This window comes from Pteropus medius, unplaced genomic scaffold (assembly GCF_902729225.1).
Source record: "Pteropus medius unplaced genomic scaffold, Ma_sr-lr_union100, whole genome shotgun sequence".
Classification (NCBI taxonomy): Eukaryota; Metazoa; Chordata; class Mammalia; order Chiroptera; family Pteropodidae; genus Pteropus; species Pteropus medius.
In genome coordinates, this window is record NW_024355327.1 from 3,168,584 (window position 1) to 3,176,609 (window position 8,026).

At 48.1% G+C, this 8,026-nt stretch overlaps 1 long non-coding RNA gene across 1 annotated transcript; it reads right to left on the reverse strand.

Annotated features, from left to right (window-relative positions):
* On the reverse strand, positions 1–3,711 carry LOC120599486 (uncharacterized). Its single transcript, XR_005651918.1, has 2 exons — positions 3,227–3,711; positions 1–340 (listed from the first exon to the last, which is right to left on the reverse strand). It is a non-coding gene; the product is annotated as an uncharacterized LOC120599486 (long non-coding RNA).
* Positions 3,712–8,026: the final 4,315 nt, after the last annotated feature.

An 8,026-nucleotide genomic window follows, 5' to 3' on the forward strand; every position in this document is an offset into this window, starting at 1 on the left:
TTGCAGTTTTCAAAGTTGTGTTATTTACTTCCTTAATTGGGGGACATTTCCCTCTATTTCATTTCAAGAAATACTACACAATATAATTTCTGAAGGAAATGAATGATAAAGGCTACCGTTTATTGAGTACTTTTGAGAGGCTTACTGTCTTAAGCATTTTACACCTATTAACTCACTTAGTCCTCATAATAAGCCTGAGAATAGGTTTTGCCATCTCTACTGCCATGGTTGAAGGAACTAAGGTCCAGAGAGGTGAAGACATTGGCCCAAGGACACACAGCTTGCACAGCGTGGAGCAGAGACACAAACCGAGATCTGGCCAGACATTCTTCTTTATGACCTAAGAGCAAGGAATAAGTAAGTATAAGGAATCTGAATACCTGGACTTCAGAGGGCAAAAAAGCGAGAAAAAAAGTTGCAGACACCAGATGGAAAATGACTAAGGAGGAAAAAGCAATGTTTGGGGGCAAGAAAAGAGTTCTGAGTTCTGTTTGGTGGGCCCCAGCTTTGAGGACAGGTAACTTAACCTCTCTGGCCTCAGCGTCTTCTCCTGTAAAATGGGACTGATAAAGGCACACTTACCCCTGGGCTGTTCCTAGGACTCTAGCCCTCGGCCCCTTTTTCCATTTCCTCTCTCTAAGTGGAACTTGAGATCTTCCCTGGTAGGGGAGGTTTGGCTCAGGGAGAGGAAAATTGGGATTCAGCTTCTGGGCCAGTGCTCACGCGCCCTGAGCAGAGCCTCGTCCTTATTTGGAAGGAACCCAGACTACGATGCCAGGCCCTGCACGGAGGGAATGGAGAGGGTGCTTTCCCAGGTCACGTGAAAAACCCCTGCAAGTTTCTGCAGTCCTACAGGGAAGCAGGGCCCTTGCCACACAATCGCCCCAAACTCAAAGGGCTCAGGAAAGTGCCAGAACCCTCAATGCTCACTCCATCACTCAATCAGTGCGTGTTCACTGAGCACGCATCTCTCAGTCAGAACTCTCCCAGGTTGCTAGCGACAGAAACCCAGCTAAAACTTCTAAATCAGAAAAGGGAATGATTGTCCCTGTAACCGGACAATCCAAGGGGGTGGTTCAGGCATGTCTGGATCCAGAGGCCTAGGTGGCACCGTGCAGATCCATGCCCCGCCAACCCAGGACTCTGCCTTCCCCTCGGCCCCCTTCTCAGGCAGGCCCATCCCCAGCCACTCCAGGATGACTTCCTCAACAACCCTTCCAGTGCGAATGTTCCTCTTTCCCGGAATTTCCAGCAGAAGTCCAGGGCTGATGCTAGTTGGCTCTGGTGACCCTGATCCAATCTCACAGTCAGAGGGGTGTGGGCCTTGCACTGGCCATCCCTGACTGCATGTACGCCCCATGTGAAGATTGCGTCCAGCCGCTTAGCTGTTGATATTGAGGGGTAGATGGGGGAGGGGCATAAATAACAGATTTACTGAGCCCTTCCTCTGTGTCAGACACTGTTCCAAGTGCTGTAGATGTAGTTAAACCTCACAGAACCCTGTAAGATAAGTACCATGTGTTATCCCCATCAAGCAGGTGAGGAAACTGGGGCACAGAGAGGTCAAGTTACATGCCGAAATCGCACAGCTGGGAGATGGCAAGGCTGAGCATCACACCCAAGCCCTTGCAGAGCCTGTCCTCCTAACCATTGCAGCACATGGCTTCTATCATTTCTTCTTCCTGTCCTCTGGCCGACTGAATCACTTCAGTTCCTCAAATAATTGAGCTTTCTCTCACCTCCCAGCCTGTGCACTCACTGCTCCTTCTGTTCAGCACCCTCCCTTTCCCTTTCCACTCGATTAACTCTTACCCTCCTAGCCTGGGCCAAAGCAGCTCTTGTTCAGGAAGTGTTCCCTGACCTTTCAGACGGGGCGGAGCCCTGCTCCTTGATGCCAGTCCCAGGAATCCCTGTGATGGGTTGCAATTGCTCTCTGCATGATGATGTACCCTGGCAGGTGTCAGCTCCAGGGCCTCATGACAGTTGTCAGGTACCCTGCTGCAGCCAGTGTCGTGAGGCAGACTGTTATCTCCATTTTATAGACCCAGAAATGGATTCAGAGTTGTGGCTTGAAGCCAAATAAATCCATCCTCTGGCCAGCCTGAATTGCTTTGGTTCTTCAAACTGCTATGCTTGCTTACCTCCTGCCCTCTGCCCTCTGCCCTCTGCCCTCGAAACACAGAGAGGTTAAATCACTTCGTCATATAGCAAGTTAGAAGTTGAACCACCTTGGTTCAAGAAGAGGTTTCCAGGCAGATTCAAGAGGAAGTCTCCAGGCTTGAGCCCTCACACACCATCTCCCTAGCCCCTCAAGATGTCCACATCTGGAATCTGTGACCGTCCTTTCTATGGCAAAGAGACTTTGCAGATGTGATTAAGTTAAGGATACTGAGATGAGGAGATTATCCTGGATTATCTAAATGGGCCTGATGTAATGACAACAGTCCTTAGAAGAGGGTGTTCTCCTCCTGTCTCTCTCAGAGATGATAATAGCCCCTGCCTCATAGCACTGGCTGTAGTAGGATTAAATGAGTCTGGACATGTGAAGTGCTGAGCATGGTCCTTGGCACAGAGAAAGTGCTTGATAAATGTTAACAGTTAGATACTGTCTTAGTTTGGGTTTCCTCACAAGCAGACTCCCAACTCAGGATTTGAATGCAAGACATTTACTGGGAAATGATCCCAGGAAGCACTGTCAAGGGAGGTGGGAGGTGAGACAGGCAAAGAAGGAAGGCCATAAAGGGTGTGTCAGTGAGGGGACTGTCTACCCCTGTGGGCACCAAAAGATGAGGAGCTGGGGGATTTAGCATCAGTAGTACCAGAAGGTCTACTGGGGGAGGAGGGGCCGTTCACTCTAGGTCCTTCTGGCCTACCATGTGTGCAAGCAAAGTATAGAATTGTGATGACTAAACAAGTTAGTTCATGAAAAGCACTCATCCAGCAACCAGATAACCAGAAAGTCACCGGGTAAAAACACTGGGATGCTGGCAGCTGGAAGTAAATGACATAGGGCGAAGGGACGTGGGTAGGCACTGAGAGTGTGCTACAGACATCACACAAGGCCATCTCACACCTAGGAGCCTTGATCCTTGGGACCAGGGTCTGGTGACTATATACAAAGTGGCATCCCCACCAAAGTGTAGCCCCTTCGCCCTGGAAATGCCCTGGCGCAGGATTGAGGCCTGAGCCTTCTGGGCCCCTCAGTGCAGTTAGGAAGAGCTCTTACCCAATTTCATGTGCTTTCTTCGAAATATAGGTGTCATCCAGGACAGGCTGAAATGGAAATACTGGCAGATCCCCGCAGGTCTGGATGAGGTCTTGATTGCAGGTGGCTGAAAGGTTGGCTCGGCAGATTAGGACTCCAGAGGCTGATGGGAAGGTGGTGTCTGTGGGTGAATTCCTGGAGGGGCCAAGTGGCCAGAACAACAGACACATCCTGCTTCCTCCGGGGAAGCAGAAGAGCATGGAGGGCCTGAGGTGGGAGGGTGGTGGTTAGGGGTCAAACCACGAGGGCTGGGAGGAAGAGATGACCTTTGAAAAGAACTTGAGCCAAGAGGTCGTGTAGTCCTGGATAGAGGGCAGGGCTGTTGTGGCTTTCTGAGATATTTCGGGCATGCATAATGCTTAAATTGTGGGGGTGGCACAAAAAGAAAAGTGGGGAGAAGTCTTGGGAGACGGGGAAAGGCCAGCTACTCTGCAGCAGCTGTAACCTGAGACCTTAAATGCATCTCCCGCCAGTGCTGAGTGGTAAAGGTTGTTTCCCATTTCAGAGCACTGGCAGGTAGCTCATGGAAGGGACTGGGGCCCATGGGAACGGGGTTGGTTTGAACATCTGGGACACTGCATCCCCAACATCTTCCCAGTCCTTCCTCTTCTCTAAACCCTGAAATAGATGAGCGGACAAAATGTGGCCAGCTGCTCAGAGCCTGGGATTTGGGACAGATCTTGATCTCATTCGAGGTTCCAAAAAGAGGCCTGTTTTGAGGTGCTGCTCTAACCTTGGCCCCTATCCTTTGTCCCATGACCTATAGGTATGACCTCATCCATTCTTAGAGAGTAGAAGAAAAGAATTCAGTGTTACCTGTTAGTCTCCCTGATCCCAGAGAGCCTATAGTTAAGAGCCAGGCAGGCTGGGTTCCAATTCCAGCTCTGCCATTCAGCAGCTCTGTGACCTTAGGCAAGTTACCTCACCTCTCTGAGCCTCCAATACCTTTCTCTTGGTAAATAGGTTGACTGTAATAGTCACAATAGTCAGCCCACCTGACAGAATTGTGATGACTAAACAAGTTAGTTCATGTAGAACACTCAGGCCTTTTCTTATGGTGGCTGTGGCCAAGCCTTTGCTATATCGTAATGTAATTTACTTAACCATCGATCATGGTCATACAATTGGGTGATTTATAGGGTCTCTCTAGCCCAAGCAACCCTGTGGTTGGCTACATAACAGTGCAGGCAGTGTGCTACCTTTGTGCATAAAATATTTCTGGAATGGGTCATAAGAAAATGGTAACATTGTTATTTTCAGAGACACAGATGGGGAGAGGCTTTTCACCTGTATTCTTTGCATTTTAAACCATGAGCATAGATTTTTTTTTAAAAGTTAATTAAATTAACATTTTAAAAGTTAAGATTTCCTGCTGGAGAGAGAGCCTAGTCCTTGTCCTCCCCGACTTGAGGGTAGCTTAGACTTATTGGCTCACTTCCAAAGAGCAGAGCTTGGCAAGTGAAAAATAGTAACTTCACAGTGTAGCAGAAAAGTCGAACAGATACCACCTGTTCAAAGTGAACCTCACCACCGGTGTCATGTGGGTATCACAGATGTAATAAGAAAGGCACTTTACCCTGTGGTGTTTGCTCTGAAAATCTATAACCCAGTCTTATTAGGAGAAAACCAACAAATGAACCCAGTCTGGGAGATATTCTACAGAATACCTGCCAGTCCTCCTCAAGACCATCCAAGTCATAAACACAAGGAGAAACTGTCACAGATTAGAGAAGAGACATGGCAGCTAAAGGCTATGCGCTTCCCTGAATGGACTCATGGAACAGAAAAAGGACATTAGTGGAAAAACAGGTGAAATCCAAATCAAGTTTGGAGATTACTTCAAAGCAATGTGCCCATGTTTTTCTTCTTTGGTCTATGGTTTGGGGAGCACTGAATGTGATGAGTCAGAAAAAGATGAAGACGCTTCCTGCTTTTTCATCAGCCGTCCACTGACAGTGGTCTGTTCGGGCCTAGTATTTGTCTGGAGTTGGGTGAGGCTGTATGAGAAATTTCTGTTACACTATAAATAATATAAACTCCTTCAGTGTTGATGTTTGCATCTCTTGTGCATTCACATCAGATGGTGTCTGGATTCTTTTCTGGTGGAAATGGCTGCAGGCTGAGTGGGTCTGGAGGCCAGAGTTTTAGTGCCACATATGCTACTGGCCAGCAAGGTGGAGAGTTTCTGGATCTCATTTTGCCTAGCTGTAAAATGAGATGGTGATTTCTCTCTCATAAAGAACACGTGAAAGCCCTTTGCAAAAGGTATGATCAGTTCAAATAGAAGACCTCATATTTTTCTATTGTGGGCCAAGTGTAGGATGGAAAGTGAATGGTTGAGAGTAGGGGTGGGAATAGTCCAGAAAAGCTATCCTCAAAATATGTGGGGGTTTTTTGTATGTGTGTGTGGTGATGGTAGTGGGGAATCTCAGACTTTAACTTCAAAATTCATGAAAACTTGACATTCTAATCCACCTGGGGCATGCACTAAGGGCTGGGGTCAGCTTTATGGGCATGTGACTCCTGCAGTTGACAGGGTTCTATGCTTAGAAGGGCCCAGAACTTGATTTAATGTTCTGTTGTCAATGTCTTGAAATTCTTCATAATTCCTGAACCAAAGGCCCCGCATTTACATTGTACATCAGGCCCTGCAAATTATGTAGCCAGTCCTGCTGATGGCACTCAGTGTATATGTGTGTGAAGGCTGTAGGCTGACTGGGATTTTGAGGACCAGGAAGGAAGGAGTGGCTAGGGGAGCAGAGAAGAGGCTGTGAGTTGGAGAGGGACGGTGAAGCTGAGGCCTCAGGAAAACTATTCCTACAGGGAAATTGCTGAGATGGGAGGTAGAATTTTTAGGAAGTCTTGCTCTACTAAGGAACTTGCCTTTTAAATTCCTAGGACACCATCGATAAGACTTTCATTTCTGATGGTGGGTTGGATTTGGTTTTAGAAGGAGAGAGTGTCAGAATTGGGTCCCACTCCACAGCCTGCTGAGAGCATGTATTGGGTGTGCACCGGAAACCAGCTGCCCTGTCGGTGTGTACCCTGAGAGGAGAGTAAACCAATAAAGTAGGGTTAAAGGGCCCCACTCACTTTCTTTGACCCCTGTTCTTGGCTAAGTCTAGCAGGGGAATCTGTTATTTCCTTGGGTCTCCAAATTCTGGGATTTCGAGGGGCAGGCACAATAGTTTCTAGTTGAGAGCTCAAGTCCTTTGGGTCCCTGAGAAAAGGAAATTTGGCAACAGGAAAAGGAAGGAGCTCAGGCCCTGGTTTGGGCCTCAGCCTCTGCTTTGTGCTTGAATTCCACTTGGAGGCTGGCCAGCCACTTACCTGCCCTGACACCCCTCACTCCCCTGCGCTGCCCTGACCGAGGTCCCATAGGGCCCTGCCCAGCCCCACCTCCACACCTTTGCCCCTACCTGAACTACACCCCTCTCAAGGAACCAGTCCAAACCCTACCTAGTTCTCAGGGCCAGGCCAGATCTCCCCCTTCATAAAGTCTTTCCAGCTCCTCAGCCTCAGCCACTCGTAGAACACTCCTAGCACGCTGGATGATGTACAGTGTTTGCCAGGCCACTGTCTCAAGGTTTATTTGCCTTACAAGAGTTTATATATTGGGTGTCCACCTCTCCTACAGTCCCCATAAAAGTTCAGTGATGCCCCTTAAGTGCAACTTAGTAAATGGCCAAGAGCGTCGACCCTGGAGTCAGAGTGACCTGAGTTCAAATTCTGGCTCTATCAAGTGTGATCTTAGGTGGCTTACCCAGAATTCCTGAGTCTCAGTTTCTCCACCTATGTAAGGTGAGGATGGTGTTGTGGTTTCAATGAGAGAATGTATAAGTGAGAGACCAATAAACAGTGGCTGCTGATGTTAGTATTGTTAATGTTGTAACTGGGTATGGATGAGGAGGACTCTGGACAGACCCAAATAATGCAGATGATAATGGCCAACACAGACTAATGTTCCAGGCAGTGTTCTAAGTGCTTTATGTAGGAGCCAGTTAATCCTCATGATAACCCCGTGAGGCTGGTATTATTATTTTTCTCATTTTACAGAGTGGGAAATTGAGATCTACAGAAGATTATTAAGTGTTTTGCCTGACATCATAGTTAATGACAGGTGGAGATGGAGTTTTGAATCCAGGCAGTATGGCTGCAAAGCCTGTACCCTCACCCACAAGCTATACCAGCCCTTTGCCACCACTACAGTGCCTCCTCCCCGCAGAGCCTGGGCTGGGTCACTGCCAACCTCTTCTGACCTGGTGCTGGGTACACCCACCACCTCAGGAATAAAAGCCTTTTGTCTTTAAATACTTAAGCTTTCCAGGTAGCTAATATTTACTAGGCAAAAACCATGCCCCAGGAACTATATAAAAGTTAAATTATCTCATTTAATCTTCAGAACAACCCTATGAGTTAAATACCCTTTTTATCTCCATTTCTGAGATGGAAACTGAGCAGGCAGTTTAAATAACCTGCTCAGGGTCACACAGTAGAACAGGGCAGAGTGAGGACTTGAACCCAGGTTTGTGCTGCTCTCCTCCCCAAATAGAAGCAGACAGGTCCCTTCCTACAGCAGGTCCTTTGGGCCCACGGAGCTCTCCTTCAATCTGGAAGCCAGCCCCTAAATCACAGCAGCAGACTTTGGGAGGCAGAAAAGGGATGGCCCACCCCCTCCCTGACTCCAAGAATGTGATGAGGTCATGGTGAGCCGATGCCCTCTCTAGCTCCTCCTACCCACCCCCTAATCCTACCCTTCCT